The sequence below is a fragment of the Eutrigla gurnardus genome, assembly GCF_963514095.1.
Source record: "Eutrigla gurnardus genome assembly, chromosome: 7".
Classification (NCBI taxonomy): domain Eukaryota; kingdom Metazoa; phylum Chordata; class Actinopteri; order Perciformes; family Triglidae; genus Eutrigla; species Eutrigla gurnardus.
The window spans coordinates 8539541-8558653 of NC_139921.1; the positions used below are offsets into that span (position 1 = coordinate 8539541).

The window sequence follows — 19113 nt, forward strand, 5'->3', positions numbered from 1 at the left end:
TGCAATGCATTGTGGTAGCGTCGCGGCGAATGTTGAGAGCGCCTATCAATCATCCTCTAGTGGCAGCCCACCAAGCGTGCAATACTGGGAAGCGGCGCGTCCACTCACGTTTAAAATCGCCCCTGTGGACACGTACCTTTAGGGGAGGTTCAGTGCAAGTTCCGTCACTTGACAACCCGATGACAGAAGCAGCGCCGCCGCTCCCACCATGCGCATCACGCGCTGTGCGTGCGTATCATAATAATAACAATGCCGATATTATAAAAACCAGGAGAGAGAGAGAGAGAGAGATGTTTTGGTCCGAGAGGCTGAAGGTGCGTGTCCACAGGCAGCGGTGTTTCCCCGCGTCCCATTCATTGTCTATGTGAAAAGCTGTGCAATGCATTCTGGTAGCGTCGCGGCGAATGTCGAGAGACGGCGCGCGAGTTAGCCGCTCCTCATTTGCCTAAAGTTGAAGTCGAATCTACTTTATGCTAATCAGAGGCGCCGGGCTCGACTCGCCGCCTCGGGAACGCTCGCGAACGCTCGCAAAAAAGTGTTGTTTAAGGGAGAGCGCCTGTCAATCATCCTCTAGTGGCAGCCCGCCAAGCGTGCAATACTGGGAAGCGGTGCGTCCACACGCGTTTAAAATCGCCCCTGTGGACACGCACCTTCAGTTTCCGTTACGCGTGCCATCCGCCTTTGATCTGACATCAGATGTGACGGGACAATCTATATAGATATAAATTCACGTGTTGATTCAATTAGTTGCATTAAATAGTGTTTGTTGTGATTATTTATTGCATTTAAATGTGCCTGGAACTGTGGAAACCTGCCTGTGAGGGCTCGGTGACGTGTGCGCACTGCGCGCCGGTCAGCCAAACTTCCACTCCGCCAGCTGTGATTCGCCTTGAATGAATGGACTTTATTTGTGCCTTGCGCCTTGCGTAGATAGTAGACCAGGTTGGAGCTGGCGGGCTTTCGGCGAAGTCTCGGCGAGGCTTTTTGCCACGAAACTTCCGCTACGCCAAGCTGAATCTGTGACGCCTCCCCCTGCTGCGCCACCACACCCATCTTGGCGCAGGCGATCCACCAAACTGCCAAACAGACCGTGTGCAAGGCTGCGCGGGTCGAAACTTGCATTACGCCGGCTCCGCCACCCTCCGCCGCCCTGCTGCGCCACGAAACCAGGGCCCTGTAAGTCCAGTCTCGGTGTTGCAGCTGAGTGCAGTTTCACAATTCAGAACCAAATTAAAACGGACATGAGAGGCAAAGATTACGAGAAAATAATTATTAATCTGCAATTTTCTCCATGTGGTCCTTAACTAAGATATTTAAGTATAAACATGTTACAATAAAAACAAGTATTAAAGGAACTTAGGGCAGGATTTGTGAAAAAATAAACATTCACTTTAAGTCTTTTAATGCTAATGGGTGATGAAGCATTCAAAACCAAAAAGAATGAGACCACACACATATCTCCCCATTGCCTTGAACAGGCTGTGTGCTGCATGATGTACTGCAATTCGTGGTCCGAATTTCCCGCGCAGTCCGGCGGACGTGACGTCAAATGACGCTGAATGCGCGTACTCGACGGCTTGGAGACCGGAAGAAGACAAGCGCGGTGGATTCAAGTACTGTATGTGTAGTAATGGACTCTGCTTCGGCCGGAAAACGACCCACCACCACACAAAGTCCACTAAAAAGTAATACCAAGAAGAAAACGAAAAAGAAGGAGGAACAAACGTGCAGGTGGAGTGGCCTTATTCATTGACAGTAACACCAAGTATGAGACAGTACAAAATATGTCAAAAGCTGTGGATCATTTGTTGGAATGTGGGACAATTGAAATCTGTGTAACGAAAGGTAAAAATATAGTTATAAGCTGTGTTTACAGAGCACCTGACTCAAAAATAGAAGACTTCAATGAATGTGTGGGTGAGATATTCTCTGACTCAAGCCAGAAGAGAGTTTTTTATCTGTGGTGACTTTAATATTGACTTGATGAACCCAAAACAAAACACGGAAATTGATGAGTTCACTAACATGATGTATACAATGGGCTTACAACCCCTTATCACACTCCCTAGCAGGATCACTACACACAGTGCTACTCTGATTGATAATATCTTTACTAACGTTACTGACACAACAAGTGGACTCATGATAAATGATATAAGTGACCACCTACCCATCTTTGCTATCTATGACTGCAAATTTACTGTGGGCCAACCTCCGAACAAAAACTTATACATAAGGGTCAGAACTGAAGAAGGAATGAATACACTGAAAAATGAGCTACTGAGACAAAACTGGAATAATGTTTACAATGAAACAGATGTGAATGATGCATATGATTCCTTTTTGCAAATATTTAAAACACTGTACGACAGACACTGCCCTGTGAAAAGGAGACACCCGAAGCAGAACAAGGAGCAGAAACCTTGGCTTACGAAAACATTGATAAACGCCTGCAGGAAAAAAAATACTATGTACAGACAGTTCATTAAATCTAGGACGGCTCAGTCAGAAGTGAGATACAAACGATATAGAAATAAATTAAACACTATTCTTAATGAACGCAAGAAAGAATATTACAGCAATTTACTTGCAGAAAACATGGAGTACACAAAAAAATTATGGGATATTCTAAACAATGTGACTAATAATAAAAGTAAAAAACCAAACTACCCTCCATACTTCAAGATAAACAGCACGCAGGAGGATAACCCGGTGGTCATTGCAAATAGTTTCAACCATTTCTTTGTAAACATCGGGCCGGAGTTAGCGAATAACATCCCTGAATCATCCTTGCCTTGGAGTCATTTTGATAAGGATGGAGACAGAAATCCCAGCTCAATGTTTCTCACACCAGTGAAGGACACAGAGATAAGACACCTGGGCCCTCATTTATAAAACTGTGCGTAGGATCCTTACTAAAAGTGTACGTACGGCAAAAAGCCAAAGTTTGCGTGCGCCAAAAAAAAATCTGATTTATAAAACTGTGCGCACGCAAGCTGTACGCAATGTTTCCTTTATAAATCACAGGATCACCTACAAGTGTGCGTACCTGAGTCCCGCCCTGTACACGCCCACATTTTACTATGTTAATGAGCCGGCATGCAATCGTTTCCGTGTGGTGAATCACGGCGACAGGCCAGGAAAAAAGCGAAGAAACTTTTCAGAAACGGAGAAAGAGACACTTGTTGGGGAGGTGGAGGCCCGGACAATAATTTAATTTAGTGGTCACAGCAGCGGGATCACGAATAAAAAGACGCGGTGCGAGTGGCAACACATTGCTGCTGCAGTCAACGGCGTCAGCTGGACGGAGCGGACGGTAAATGACATCTTTCCGCTCCTAACATGGATTTAATGTATTGCTAGAGTATTTGAGGAAGTTTGATTTTGATGTGACTTTGACGGGGATTGTGTATGAAAAGGAGGGAGACACAGACGCGACTGAGACCAGAGGTATAAGGGTGAATAGATTTTAAACTTTTATTGTATATAAAACAAAACGTTAAATCGTTTCTGTCCTTCCAGAGTCTGCAGCGTTGGGCTCAGAGGAGGGTGACGGTGAGGAGGGTGATGTGAGGAGGGTGAAGGTGACGGGCCCTCGGCACAGCGTCCGGGTCCGGCGCAAAGCAGCAGCGCACCCCGGACGAATGGCACATCAAGCGGTCGGGTGCTCACTGATGCCGTCCTGCAACTTCAGCGAGACACAATCACCGCCATCAACAACGTTGCAGATGAGCTACGGCAAACGCGCACTGTGATTAATAAAATAATACGTTTACAATGAACATTGATTGTTGTCTTCCTTATCTTACAAACGCATAACATCCTCACGGATTCTTGCGACCTGTTGATACCCCTCCAGTCGGGCACGGGGCCGTGGCTCGGGCTCATCATGCTGGGGTCTGTACCACCTTTGCCGGGTGGTAGATTCTGCCTCCTGAAGTTCGGTAAAGTTGCGCTCTCCACGCTCCACGACTGAGCGCGCACGAGCGTGGCACTCATTATAGCGCATTTCCTCTGCGCTCTGGTGGTTTAAAAACGAGGATAAAGTGTAACAATTATACGATGGCTTAATGGCTGTATGTATGTGTGTTGATGATATATGCACATAAATAAGGAGAATATTTAGTTATTCCCGCTGTGTTCTACAGTGATCTAATGGAAGGTATTACTGTATTACATGCAATTGGGCCGTCTCCTCCTCCTGCGGTGACAGCGCTGATTCAATATTTCAAAATGATTTTGATTTAAGATACAAGTCAGATTTTAAAAGAAGGTGTTAATATGAAAAAAACGATCACTCATTAAAAGCGTCAAAAACATCATGATAACGCAGATCTAACGTATGATATGGAGTGTAATTAAATGTGTGCGAGTCATCAAAAATATATAGTTCTTCTCACGTTTACTGCTGATTCCCTTCCAGTCTCCAGAATGTGCGTACCGGTACGCATGCCTCAGAGTTTGCTTTACGGGTACGCACACTTTCCCGTCAAGTTTGGTTTTTATAGATCACAACATTTGCGTGGAAAGTGGCTTACGCACGTTTCCAGCCCCGTTTTGTGCGTACGCAAGCTTTATAAATGAGGGCCCTGGTCAACTTATGCGTTGCCAAAACCTCTACTGACGCCGACGACCTGGACATGAGATTAATCAGGAAAGTATTAGATGGAATCATTTCACCCCTGACCTACATCTTCAATCTGTCATTTCAAACTGGGACGTTTCCTAACAAAATGAAAGTTGCTAAGGTTGTGCCGCTGTTTAAGAACGGTGACACACACGAGTTTACAAATTACAGACCAATTTCTATACTGCCACAATTGTCAAAAATCCTAGAGAAGCTATTCAACAATAGGCTCGATAACTTCATCAACAAACATAAACTGTTATATGACAGCCAATACGGCTTCAGAAGGAACCATTCGACTGCTCAAGCTTTAGCAGAGTCTGTGGAAATCATCACCGACGCTATTGACCAAAAACAATATTCCATAGGAATTTTCATAGACCTGAAAAAAGCATTTGACACTGTTAATCATGATATTCTAATGGCTAAACTGCAGAGATATGGCCTTAGAGGTGTAACATTGCAGTGGGTCAAGAGTTATCTACACAAGAGATCCCAATATGTTAAAATAGGGGATAACACATCTACGAACTTGGACATAGTCTGTGGGGTCCCACAGGGGTCAGTTCTGGGTCCAAAGCTGTTTATCTTATATATAAATGATATATGTAAAGTGTCAGATACTCTGAAATTAATAGTATTCGCGGATGACACAAATATTTTCTGCTCGGGGAGTGACTTGAACCAACTTGTGGAAACAGTAAATCAAGAAATGGCTAAACTTCAAGTGTGGTTTAATATAAATAAATTATCACTAAATCTTGGTAAAACTAAATACATGCTATACGGTAAGAGAGGCTGCAACAACAGTCCCAACATTCACGTAAACGGAGTTAATATTGAGAGGGTCCGTGAGAATAAGGTTCTGGGAGTTATTATCGATGACAAGTTGGAAGCCACACATAGCACAATTAAAAAGGAAGTTGGCCAGGAGTGTGTCCATACTTTGGAAAGTACAAAAAATACTAAATCAAAAAGCACTTCATCTGTTATACTGCGCACTAGTCTCTCCGCACCTGCAATACTGTGCAGAGGTGTGGGGACACACATATAAAGGCTCCACACAGGCCTTGTTAATTCTCCAAAAAAGAGCCTTGAGAATTTTACACTACGCCAACTACAGGGCACACACAAATCAGCTATTTATCGAATCGAAAATACTCAAACTATATGATTTAATAAACTATCGCACAGCACAAATGATGTACAAAGCTTCTAACAGAACTCTCCCCCAGAACCTACAAAAATTCTTCATACACAGAGAGAGACACAATCTTAGGGGGGACATGATTTTCAGGCAAAGGAAGGTACGAACTACGTTAAAATCATTTACCTGGGGCGGTTGGTGGCGCAGTGGATAAGGCAGCCGCCCCATGTACGGAGACTCAACCTCGGCGCGGAGATCAGTGGTTCGACTCCCGGCCCAGCAATCTCTTTCACGCATGTCTTCCCCCTCTATCTCCCCTTTCCACACTGTCTCTCTCTGCATTAAAAAACAATAAAAAAAGGCTTGCATGGCACTCCAGCCATAAAAAATAATCTTTAAAATCATTTTCCTTATCGGTCACAGGGGTTAGACAATGGAATGTGTTAGATGAAGAAGTCAAAAAAACAGCAACACTAAGTGTCTTCAAGAAAAAGTATGTAAATTCAACCGTTGACCGGTATAGATTATTGCATGAGAGCTGATAAATGTCTGAGACACGAATCAGTAGACATGTGTTGTGACGGGATGGGAGCATAACAAATGAACATTCTGTTCCCAAACAATAAGTCGGACCGAAGAAACTGTATGGTATGATGTCAGTTGTACGTGGTAGGGAGTATCAACAATGTGTAGATAAATGAAGTATGAATACCAAGCGCAACTGTTACTCCTACAATTCACGATGGAGTTACTGAACTGGTCACTGAATGCTATCGACAGAGTATTCTCAACACGGCGTGCGGGTTCTGGTGAACCTGCGTGCCCGGATGGGACCTTCATGTCCGGCTACATCATGGATGGTTGGGGAAAGTGGAGAGTCATCTGCCTTGCCACTCTGGATGTGGAAGACGTCGAGGACGTGTACGTGTTCGCGTTCATGACAACTGGAATGATCGCCTTGGGATGTGGAATCTTCATGCTACATCGGAAATTGAGAAAGATCGCCACGGAGCTGACCAGTGTGAGGGCGGACAACGCCACCACTCGGTCTACTGTGGTCGGGATGCGCTCTGACATCTCTGCAGTTCGCGATTCCACGGCACTGGTGCGAGTTGAAGTGGCCACTAACCGGGAAGAAATAGTGACCAATCGGTCAGCCATGGTCGGGATGCGCTCTGACCTCTCCGCACTTCGCGAGTTCCCTTCACGGAAGCGAGCTGAAGTTGCCAATAACCGGGAGGAAATGGCTAAGTCGAGGGCTGCGAGAGCTGCAGAGGACAGTGAGGATTAATAAAAAAAGGGGGGGCTCCCACACCATCTCAACAACTAGTAGCTTCACTGGACTTTTATTTTTATCTTTATTTTTATTTTTTATTTTTCATTTTTCTTATTTTTTTTTTTCTTTCCTTTTTTCTCTTTTCCTTCGGACCTTGTTACATGATGAGACTGCTGCTCAATCGTGATGAATAAATATGGACACGTGTGCAGACACACACGTAATCTGTATGCACTGGACTTCAGCTCTCTGTACCACCTACTGCTGTAACATGTTATGTCAAATGTCACAAGAAAAAGGAAAAGTTATGTCAAGTGAAAAATGCAATGATAAGAAAAGATTATGATGACGATTTTCTCCTGTGGGTAATGGGGGCGGGACCAGATAAGCCTTGGCTTCTCCCGCTTTCCCTTTCGGCCATGTGTATTTTACTATGTGAACAAAGATGTGTGATGATGATTTAACAGACATGCCCGAAATAAACAAATAAATAAAATAAAACGAAGATTTTATCAGCGGCAAGTTGTGAGTCCAAACGAAGTTATGACCAAAGCCGGGCTGGCACCCGGATAAACATTGGATATGCGTTCGACTCATGGAGGCTGCTTCAATTTGAACTCGGACTGAAAACAGATGCCGACATGGCTAGTAACCAGGTAAGAATACATTACAGGTCATGTTTACGGCTTGATTTGAAAATCTTATGAGATCACCGAGGACTCGGAATAGTGTTGCCAGGTGTACGATAATTATCGTATTTGTACGATAATTTTGCCCTCTGTACGATGTACGATCAATAATCCCAAAAAAGACCAGAAATACGATAATTTCACCATTCCGTGAATGTGTGGTTGTAATCAGCCTGTCGCAACTGTCTGAGTTTTTTTGTGAATCTGAAGGCATCTGTTTCACGATTGGCTGGAAATTCCAGCCAATCGTGCTTTTCTAAATGTGAGCTACGAGTGACGTGTATGCGTTTGCCTCAGAACAACGGTCATGATTGGCTGAATAGTCCGCTGCGCCCGCCCCATGAGTGAGGGAAAAAAAAAAAAATTAAGAAGAAGCACTGAAAATGAGTGAACATGTTAGACGCTATTCAACACTAGAGTGACTACAGCGCATCAATAGACTTGTTATTTTGGTATGACGGGTGTACGATAATTTCCCTCAAAATACGATAATTTTATGTCTCTGGTACGATAATCCTACATTTCTCGCCTGGCAACACTGACTCGGAATGAGCTAAAGTGCAAAGTAGCGTTAGCTGCTAACATGTAACTTAGTCCAACGCCGTGTAACACTGAATAATTACAGACTGCGCATTGTCCACGCTCCTTTAGTCTGAAACCGAATAGTTATAAATATGTCCCTTTATATATGGGACCGAAAGCCCAACTGTTATCCGGGAGGTGACGTTAGCAGCTGGCTGTAGCAACAGGCTAACGATTTGTTCGTGTCTGTGTAGTCATATTAGCCGCTAGCTACACACAGCGAGCCGGCTCCCCGGCTGCTTCGTGAGTGTAGGGGATAAAGCTATATCATACACACAGCACCGGCTCCCGTCTCGTTCCCGTCCCCGGGAAATACAGTATTTAGGGGGTACAGTAACGGTATTTACAGGCTGTGTGTTAGGGGCTATTGTGTTAACGTGTTGATGATACTGTTGTGATGTAGCTGAATAAAAGGCATTTAGAGCTAACCGTGAAGTGCACAATCGCATGTAAACAAGCTCAGAGAGAGAGCTTTTAGCATTTTTTTTTTTTGACTTGTGTTGTACCTTCCACACAAGATTGCTCCAGACATTATACATTGCGTTGTATGTAAAGCAGAAGAAATTGTTTGTAAAAGTGAAGCGCACAATATTACCGAACGACTGAGACGCGTATTTTCATATTATTATTGTTGCAGGCAATGGCCATAGTTGTTCTGGCCAAAGAGAAAAGACACCAAGGTAGCAAAGTCACAGCCAGCTTGCTGACTCAGACTGTAACTTTTTAAAATATTGCTGTTTTCCAGCTACCAGAAGAAGCAAACTCCTGAAGCAGCTACTCAGGGAAGTAAGGAGATGAGAACATCAACACCCAGCAAGCGGACAGCTGCTAAAATCTCTCATCGATTATCACCAATCGAACCAGTGTCTGAGGGGTTAGTATGTTTTCAGGAATTTCAATCTTTTCAGAATATAGACAAAACATTGAAAAATATTATAATATAAAATAACATGAAGTGCTGACATGTATTTAGCCACACTTCCCAACTACACACACACCACTGATTACACTGGTGACATTATCTTGACAGGGAAGATATTCTAATGGCTGGAGTTGGAGCATTGATATGTGTTCTAACGCTACTGTTCTCTTCTCTCCATAAAGGCCTCAGCTACATGATCCAGAGATGTGAGCAAGAGAAGAGAGAAGACAAGACCGTCTTGTTTACCAGACATTTATTTTATTATAAACATGTAAAAAATAAATACAAAATAAAACTATGTACATACTGCAAATTTGAAAAATACTTTGTTTTTCTGTAAACTTTGAAAATAAATATAAAAATATAGACTGTACATAAATGGTTTTTATTTTTGGATGAAATCTTTGGCTGAAAAATGTTATTTTTTGAGGTATTGTAGAAATTGTCAGTCCGGCACCCTAAATGGAGCTTCCTTGTAACCTGTGTAATTCGCAAAAGGGTCAGGGAATTTGGCCCGGATGCGAATAACATAGCAGCTCGGTATCGGCCTCCGGTTCCCTCTTCCCAGACGCCCATTCTGCCATATCGTAAATTGCCGGTAGGCAGCAAACCGAAACTCTCTGTTATCGCTGCCCACATCTTGGCTGTCCTCCAGAGCGAAGATGTCGTTCCACGTCATCCTGACCAGACGCAGTGTACCCTCATCCAGGCAGTACATCTCCAGATGGGCACTCCTGCTCAGACACTGGTCTGCCGACAGCACAAGTTCTCCATTTGGGTTGGCATGCGTCGGCAGTTCAGGCAGGTGCACCAAGCAGGCTGCCCTCTATCTGGAACATGTGTGCCACTCCTTCCAGAGTCAATTCCAAATCCTGAAACAAAAACATTGAGAACAATAATAATAAGAATAACTTTAGTAATCCTCAAAGGGATGTTATGATTTTATTTGATGTTATTTTTATTCTGATTCAACTTAGTATAATACCAGTTGACATATTGACATTTCTGTTTTTCTTGTATTTACTTTGTTTTCATCAGTGCTATTCATACCATTTATATTGTCTTATAATGGAAATGGTTTCACAAATTATCTCAGTGACACTGGCACATAACACTTGGCTTGAGACATTGAATCATACTACTGCTGTTACATGATAATGACTGTACACTTATGTCAGCTTGTTAGCAAGCTTTATCCAATGTTATAAATATTAGCTATGTTGGTAATTACCACAGTCAGAAATTAGCTGCAGCCACAAAGCCAAATGCTCTTCAAATACCATAACGTTGGTGGCAGGCACATTAGCTTCACTCACCAGTCACAAAACAATGGTTATCTCTAGCTCGTTATTCACCGTGGCTGGTGAAGTTTGAACTTTAGTAACCATTTGGCCAGTGTAAGGTAAACGTACTTTACATTACAACTGTCATTTTGCTGAATGAATGCGCTAATGTTGTCAAAGAAACATCCTAAAGTTACACTAAAATAAACACTTGTTTACTTACTTCGTCGCTTGACATGATGCTGTTCGCAGATGTATGCTACCAACGTAGTTCCGTGGAGGCATGTGCGGAGGTCTTGTAGTAAACAGTCACGTGAACCGAGTAAATAAATAACCTTGTCACAGCATCAGCTGCACTGAAGAGTTCATGCGCGCTCCCGCGCCGGCTTGGCATATGGCTGCAGTTACCCTAACGGCCGTCGTGTCACTGTTGAGTCTTATTTCTTGATCCTGCCCTAAGTTCCTTTAAGTCAAGGTAAACTTACTAACTCTCTCTGGAGCTAAAGAAGAAAATATTTGGAGTACCTTTTTCCTCCATTGTGAGAGTGTACACTAACTCGAGTCTCTTCTGTGGAGCTTCCCAGCTCCTCCAGCATCTATTTGGTCTCCCTGCTGCCTCTATGATTCATGTCCTCCTGGCCTGGTACCCAAGTTCTGGGAGAGGCTGCTCGCTGCAGAACACAAAGGTGGAGCTGCACCAGAGTCAGCCCCGCCCAGTTGGTGCAGCCCCGCCCATTGATATACTTCCACAGTTAGCCTGCCCCAAGTGGAGGCAAGTGGTAGCACTCTCTGGATTTAAGAGCTGTAAGGAAGTGATTGACGGCTGTAAGTAACCCAACGTAACATAAACATAATTATTAAGTGTTTAAAGTGTTTTCCAAGACATATGTCATTATGTTGACATAACCATGAGGTTATTTTTTAAACGTTTATCTTGCAATGTGCGGTAAATTCTGCGGTAATTACACTCGGTAATTACGGTACATGCTAACGTAGGTAGTGTGGTAGACTTTCCCAGTGCACTTGATTAGCACTAAAAAAAATTAAATTAAATTAAAATGTGCTCAGTGTATGTATCATGAGAACTTATAGTAACGTGTGCTTGTGTGTGTTTGACCTGCACAGATGCATCAGACAATACTTAGGAGAGGGCAGGATCCCCTTGAGGACCTCCAGCAATGCAGCAAGTGTTGCAGTGGCTTTCATTGCGCTTTCTGCAAAACAGTATTTGCCCATTTGTACCAGGTGAAGTACCACATAGAAAATCACCTGAGTACTGCTATAAAACATGAAGGTACGTATACCTTATTTCAAGTTTGTCAAGTCAGTTCCCTACTGTTCCGTATTCTGTGTGTGTGTGAGTGTGTGTGTGTGTGTGTGTGTGTGTGTGTGTGTGTGTGTGTCCGTCCATCCCCCACAATGTTTAGAACTGTATGGACCCTTCTGTTGTTTGCATGTCTTGGCCTTCCTTCACAAACCTTCAATCAGTGTATACTTTTTGCCAATATGAATATTTAGTCATTTATTTTATGTCAGTTTTTCTTTTTTATTAGCAATGAATAACGTAAAATACAAGGCAAGTACTTTTCACAAAGGACTTGAAATTCACGCAGTTGGGCTGGTATGGGGTGAAGTCTGTTGTGCTACTTTCTATGAAGCATCACTGTACACAAGACAGTTAATCAAATCTGTTTTTTCCATTTTAGATTTTGTAATTGTGAAATGCAACCTGGGCTGCAGGGAAAATGCCCATTTCCACTGTTGCTATTGTGAGTCATCTGTACTCCGGAGAATCGCTTTAATAAAACATCTCAGTAAATGTAAGCCAGCACAGACAGCACCTCTTCCTCCACCACCAACACCACCACCACCAGCAGCAAAGACAGCTCCTCCTCCTCCTACTCCTCCACCACCAACACCACCACCAAAGACAGCACCTCCTCCTCCTCCTCCTCCTCCACCTCCACCACCACCACTAGCAAAGACAGCACCACCTCCTCCTCCTCCACCAGCAGCAGCAGCACAAGCAACACCGTCGTCGTCATCATCAGGACGCTTAAAAGTCCGCCAGCAGGTGAAAGTGACATGCAACCACTGTGGCAGTGAATGTTTATGTATTGTTTTAAAATCGCTTGTTTATGTATTTACTTTTACAGTTTCAAAAAAGAGTCAATGAGGAGAACATGACTAATTTCATTGTTATTGGAATTCCTTATCATTTTGCATAAAGGACGTGCCTGTGATAAGAGACATTGTGGTGGCCTGGGACTGGGTGAAGGAGAACCAGCAGTGCTTTGCTGGACAGGTTATCCCACCAGAGATCATTAGCATGAATGAAGACGACGCAGCAATGGCCATCACCATGCGGGACCTCTTCATGACACAGGATGACGGCAATATGGATGAGGATGAAATCCGGGCGCCCTTCATTTTTACTTTTGAAGATGCAGACGAAATGGAGTTGTTCATGCAGGAAGTCAGGGACAAAAAAGGCATCCGTGTATCCTGCATGTACAACCCTGACCTCTGACAATTTCAATGACAATAGAAGTACTACGACCTGGTGAATAAATGCAGCCTCTCCTTGATTTGATTTAAAGTTTAGTTGTTTACTTTTTGTTTTTGGTTGTTCTTATTGGACGTTTTTATTATTTCGTTTCCCTTTTGCTGGTAGTTACTGTTGGCTGTAAATTGTTATGGACAGAAAATGTGAAGTACACCTTGGTTGCCCAGGAGCCAGTTTTTTGTTGATAATTATTTTCCTTTGCATTATGTTCATTATTTTATCTGTTTGGTTTAGTTTGCTGATCTTTGTGTTTTCTATAAAATGTAAAATAAAATCATCAATGATGTATATCTTAAACTCTCATTCATTCATTCATTCATCTTCAATATCACTTATCCTCACTCGGGCTATGGGGTGGCTGGAGTATGTCTCAGCAGACTTACTCAGAAAGGCAGGGTACACCTTGGGCTAGTCACCATTCAATAACAGAGCAAAGAATATACAGAGAAACATTCACACTCCTTTTCACACCTACAGGCCACTCAGCAATTATCCTAACCTGTATGTCTGTCTAAACATCCTCATAATCCATACAGCTATTCAATGCTACGAGATACAAGATTACAAAATAACTTGTCATTTTTCATTCACAAAGTAATACTGTTACCAAAACAATGGTATCCCGAGATATTTAATCAATAATGCATACTAAAGAAATAATAAATATAGTTATTATTATTAGTTCAATAATAATATTGATTGCCTGAAACTGTTTCAGCAGTCTACTGTATCTTGAGGGGAGGTTATGTTTTTTTCCAGACAACAGAAGGGGAAACAGGCCATGGGACAGATGATTAAGGTCTTTTATGATGTTAGCGGCCCTGCGAGAAAAGAGATACTTTCTTGATCCCAAGATGATTAATTACAGTGCAGCAGCAGCATTACACAGTGAGAACATGGAGAATAAAAAAAAATATAAAGAATAAACTATTCAATGTATTACATAAAAGTATATGCAACCAATGGTCTATGTTGATAATAGCGAAAATTAGAAATGAATGTGCAATGTGTGTCATGTGTAAAGTGCGGAGTGACTGTAAGTAATGACCAGAGTTGTTATTGTACAGCGTGGAAGGAAAGATCATAACCTGCAACCTGCGAGGACATATGATATCCATCAGGGAGGGGACAGGGGCATTCATCTCTTTGCTGGTACGAATATTAATATTTTTAGTATATGTGAACACTTAAATTTACTACTGTAAACTAAGGCGGCGCCCCCCCCTTAGTTTGTGTGTAATCCTTGTTTATTATTTTAACCATTAAAAGTATTTTCAATGAAAACCAAACATTATAGAAAATGATTATTTGCTTGTAAATTCATTCATTTGCAATAAAGTTTTAAAAAGAAGAAAAGAAGTCCGCGGGGATTCATTTGCAATAAAGTTTTTTTTTAAAAAGAAAAGAAGTCGGCGGGGATTCATTTGCAATAAAGTTGGGCTGGGGCGGGGGTTGGGCTGACTCTGGTGGGCGGGGCTGCACCAGCTGGGCGGGGCTGACTCTGGTGCAGCTCCACCTTTGTGGTTCTGCAGCGAGCAGTACTTGAGTTCTGGTGCACTTTTGGCATGATTTTCTTGTGATACCATATTTTGTCATAATAAATAACATGGACTTTATTTAACTAATTATGTGACTCCTGAAGGTAATTTGTAGCACAGATCTTATTTAGACCAGGTTGGAGCTGGCGAGCTTTCAGCGCAGTCTCGGCGAGGCTTTTTGCCACGAAACTTCCACTACGCCAAGCTGAATCTGTGACGCCTCCCCCTGCTGCGCCGCCACACCCATCTTGGCGCAGGCGATCCACCAAACTGCCAAACTGACGGTGCGCAAGGCTGCGCTGGTCGAAACTTGCATTGCGCCGGCTCCGCCACCCTGCGCCGCCCTGTGCTGCGCCACGAAACTAGGGCCCTAAGTGTGTAGACGAGTGAAACAGCCTTCCACTGCTTCCCAGGCAACATCTCAATAATTAACAGTAGTTTTATGTTCAACTACATTGTGAGGCTGTTCCCGGTCTAATCTGAAGCAGGCATAGCAGCACAGCTGTTGCCAGATGATTCAGTGCCTGCACCCACACTCTCTCTACTTTGTTTCTATTACTACCACACACCAGCAGGCCCAGAGGTGCTTTACTGGCAGCCTGCTCCAGCCCTGGAACAAGGCCTTGGAGACTCCATGACCCAGACAAATTCATCAAACTCCCTTCTCCTTGTGTCTCCAGAGTTGAGGACTGACTGAGCCTGTTGTCACAGCAGCTCTCAACAACCCCTCTCTCCAATGTCCCAGTGCCAAAGGGACACCCTCTGGAAATAACTCAGGGCCCTCACAGGGCTTTATTACCTACCAGTTGACACACGGAGAGCTGGAAGGATGATCAGAGTGGAGACTTTTTGGGGTTTGTTAAGGAGAACATGGTCCCATTGGATTCACTTGATCTTCATTAAAGGTGCACAGCCTTGCATGCCAGATAGCACCTCGACCAAATGGTAATTTCATCACGTCATTTCATTAAGATAATGCTAAAATAAAATGGAACTTTATACAGCATATCCTCAGTAGGATACCAGTTTGTTGCAGCCACCAACATAATAAAATATAACAACATTCATATCGTAAAAAACATTCAAAGTAAAACCTGCAAAAGTATTCATATGTTGACATGCACATTTTCATTCATTTGCAGTTGAATTAATTGTATGTACTCCTCACTATATTTCAATGTGTGTCCCTTTTTATGGTCAGATTTATCTATTTTAGGGTCCTGTGAAAATCTACGCAAATCCAGGTACTGCCCCCCTCCAGTGTTTCCTTACTCTCTCCCTGATTGAGAATGTGTTTGGTATTAATTGAGAGAATGTTTAAAGTATTAGATATTATTGTTAGAATTGGCTTTCACTTTGTTCACTTTAGACTTTTACTTTTTCACTGAACTCAGAAAATCACTGGTTGTGCTCATTAGAGCAGTGTGTCAGTTAACCTGATAACCAGGAACCTGTTGAATCTTCAAGGCCCTCTTTCTGCCCTCGTTCTGACAGTTAGGTTTGCTAGAATAGATACACGCCTGAAGGACAACACACATACATGTTTCATATTACATTCCTATAAGTTCACGTCAGAGATAACTGACCAGTAAGACTCAGTTGCGTGCAAGTTCGACCTCTGTACGGCGCAGTCCCAGCCCAAGAAGATACATTTTTAACCAGCACCAGTAAATACTTGTTCTGACTGAGATCCTGTGGGAGCTCTGCCATTCCAAGCCCAGCACTGCCATACTTAACCTGTGACCAGAATACTATATCTGTGAACTGAAGAGTTCTCTGGTTTATCCTTGGGCTTCCAACAAAATAACTGGGGGTTAATATTATGATAAGAGATAATAGATTGCAATGGCTGCAATGACCTTTCCACATTGATGGAAAGTCACAAGTGCTGTACTTTTTCAAGTACAACTACCTGAAACAACTCCAAATTAGGGATGCAAACAATTAATCGATTAGCGATTAATTGTCGATAAGAAATTACTCGATTAAAATAAATTAATTGCAATTAATTGCGTTTTGAACCCGTAATTCTCCGCCAGTCCACGTGAGGGCATGCTTGACGCCAGACGTACTCGACGCACATGCGCGGACACAAGCGAGGCAGGGCTCTGACGACAACAACAAGGCGTACAGGAAGCGGGACGCTGGCAGCAGTGTTTCACACACATTGACCATAGTCTCAATGTTCGCCCAAAATTATTTCATCAAGGCAAATGGACTGAAAAGGAGGAATCCTCGCAGCTGGTTTGGCTCATCAACGTTCTGTTTTCCCCAGACGCCATGGCAAGGCGTCCCCCGCGCCGACCCCCCCTCAGCTGGCGAGTTTGACAGCCCCCTTCACATACGTCGCTACTCGCCCGTCACTCGCTTTCTCGCTGAATTCTACTTGCTGGCAAAAAAATGTAACTGGCACCAGCGACGAGTTCAAGCGACAATTCTCTGTAGACGTCATCTGTCAATCATCTCTATTCTACATTCCGATTGGTACTCGCTTCACTCGCATCGCAGAAAGTTACAATTATTTAATTGTACCTCCGTATCTTCCGCTAGAACACATTCAAATTCTTTGACAGTTGTCACTCAGAGATGGGCGAGTGGCGACGTATGTGAACGAGGCTTCAGTCAAAACCAAAACACCAAGGAAGGCTGAGGAATATTCACCCACTTATATTATTAATAATAATAATAATAGTCATAATAAGCTAATAGTATAAAGGCTCAGCACTGTGTTTTAGTCATTTTTGTTTTCATCTTTTCTTGAATGCTTAAACTCCTCAACCCCATTTAGTATGTCAACATTTGGATCAGAACCAGCAGTTTGTAAGAAATTGGTCAGGAAACGATATGTCATATTTTGGTTCTCAAAATTAACCAAATTGATGCATTAAAATGAAATTATTCAAAACATGATTTGCATTTTTCTTTATATCATAAGGAAAATAGCATTTTATGTTACATATACAGTAGATAGAACCTATTCTGAGGGAAATTCAGCTTCTCAGAAGAATTGCCGCTTATCAATTAATCGATCATCGATCGATAAGATGAAACAACTATCGATTAATGAATTACTCGATAATTTGCATCCCTACTCCAAATACTTGAATCTGATCCTATCTCAAACCTCTACTTTTTCACACTTCATGGTTGTTTTGATGTGAAAATATTATTATAATATTACTATATTTTCTACATTGCTTTGATTGAATACATTCAACATAATTATCCAAGGTAGTCCCTTACACGTCAAGAACTGACTACCTGGAGTGTCATAGTTTGAACAGTAAGGGCACTAACCTAGCGATGGTATGAGCATGAAATGCAGTCCTTACCTCTAGAGCTTGAAGAAGTAGAGGTTGCGAACAGGAATTAAAACAAGCCAAGCCATCTAACCATCTAAACTATCAAAAGGAATGAGACAAATGGAGAGAGGTCTTCAGGAATTTGTTTCAAATGGAGAAGTTGTTCTTTCATGTCAGCTAGTGTTGGCTGACCGATCACAAAGCCAATTAAACAACTGATCCGTTACATCAGAACTTATTCGGCAAAGGACTTTTGATATCCCATGAGCACATTTTACTTTTTCGATTAAAGCATAGCATGCCAAACAAGCTTTTTTTTTTAAAGAGAGAAAGCTTCATCTAAATGTGCTTCTTTACAGCGTATCCAATGTAATACTAAAATGTGCATAACAACACATTGATGGAAACACAACTATTACAGATTTCCTGCTTCCTGAAAACTTCATTTTGTTACTTAGACCAATGTTGGAACCGCTGAAGCTGTAATTGGAAGCTGGTAAACAGAAATGGCTGTAAGGTTATGTGTATAGCCTACCTGAATTGGCTCTTGTGAGACTGATATTTGAATTAACACTAGCAGACTGTAGCAGATTTCTGAATATAGGAACAACAGGACAGCTCATTCTTCGAGTGGGGCTGTGACATTCTTATCTTAAAAAGCCACTCTAATTCCCACATTATAATTTCACTTTTCCAAAGGTAATACAGGCTCAAGTCATTAGCATTCATTTTACGACTTGAGCTGAGCTCCCATTGATTGTTTTTTCTCCCTCCATCATCTTGAGAGGGGGTCGTGGACCGGGGGCCTCGGGGGGCAACTCTGGAGGCAAATGAAAAATGAAATGGTAATTAAGTGTGAGATGGAGGTAGCTTGGGCTTGTGCGAGGAAATGAGGAAGCGAAGCAATGGGTTTGGAAAGGGGCTGAAACAGCAGGTACTCTGGAGCCACAGTGGAGTCATTGTTTCACTGGTGACAGATCTCACCAAGGCCTGGCTAATTTATTTCAAGACCTTGGTTACATGCTCAGACCCTTGCAGGTGTTGCTTTATTAAAAATGAGCTTTTAACCCTGTGAACGTATTCAGTGTGTGTGTGTGTGTGGCAAAGGGGGGGAGGGATTCAGTCGATACAAGCCCAAATCACAGAGCACTGATGGTCAAATCAACATTTCAAGTCAAATT

The 19113-nt window shown here is 42.7% G+C and overlaps 1 long non-coding RNA gene across 1 annotated transcript; it reads left to right on the plus strand.

Annotated features, from left to right (window-relative positions):
* Nucleotides 1–8397: 8397 nt before the first annotated feature.
* On the plus strand, nt 8398–9513 carry LOC311016282. The gene is made up of 3 exons (XR_014597467.1): nt 8398–8660; nt 9067–9195; nt 9426–9513. It is a non-coding gene; the product is annotated as an uncharacterized lncRNA (long non-coding RNA).
* Nucleotides 9514–19113: the final 9600 nt, after the last annotated feature.